Source organism: Carlito syrichta, unplaced genomic scaffold (assembly GCF_000164805.1).
Source record: "Carlito syrichta isolate Samal-C Ts95f unplaced genomic scaffold, Tarsius_syrichta-2.0.1 Scaffold314356, whole genome shotgun sequence".
NCBI classification, from domain to species: domain Eukaryota; kingdom Metazoa; phylum Chordata; class Mammalia; order Primates; family Tarsiidae; genus Carlito; species Carlito syrichta.
The window spans coordinates 4,271-5,209 of record NW_007258452.1 but is presented as its reverse complement, the minus strand read 5'-3'; positions in this window follow the sequence as shown (position 1 = coordinate 5,209).

The window sequence follows — 939 nt, the reverse complement described above, 5'->3', positions numbered from 1 at the left end:
GGGATTCTCTCGCCCCAAGGCGGGACCCCGTCCCGGCACCAGTGGGACTCACCCCTTAAGACCTTCGCCCATTCTCCTGAATGCCGACACTACATTCACCACCAGCCTTCGGATTGGTAAGTGTCCCCATACTGAAAACCTAAAACCTTGCCTGGGATAACCAGAGGAAACTGGCCATTGATCGTCCAGCAGCTCCTTTGGCCCCGGGCAAGGGGGGGACCACACCCCACCTAGGTCTATACGACCACAGTGGACCCCTATCGGTTTTCCCTCGGCTGCTAGAGATTTCAAGCCTTCCCTTCGTCCGGTTTTGGGTAACTTTCTTGTCAAAAATCCTGGTACTGGGTTGCCCTTAACCCCCTCGATTCTCCAGGAGAATCTGGGTCTACAATAACAACCTGTGATGACAGCCTTTATTGTAACCCTCCCGTTCCTCAGTGGTTGCTTGTCCAGGGGTCGCCCTGACCAGCCCCCACTGCTAATATGGGAAACTCATCATCTCTTCCGGCCGACTCCCCCCTCAAGTGCCTCTTAAATAATGTCTCTACACTCTCCCTCACTCCCGATATTAAGCCTAAGCGTCTAATCCGCCTCAGTACCCAAAATTGGCCTACCTATCCCTTAGATAACCAAAGTAAGTGGCCTCCACATGGGTCCCTAAATCCCGATATTATTCGGGATCTCTGTAACTTCTGCGAGCATTCAGAAAAATAGGCAGAGATTCCCTACGTCCAATCTTTCTCTCTTCTCCAAGAACATCCCCTCCTCTATCTCTCTTGTAAACCCTCTCACTTCCTCTTGGCTAAAACCCCCTCCTCTCTAGCCACCTCTCCCAACTCCGACTTTGACCCCGCGGATGAGCCCCCTCCATATCGACAACCCCCCCAACCTCAGCCGCTCCAAGCCTCACCTACCCCCACCATTCCTAGCCTCTATCCA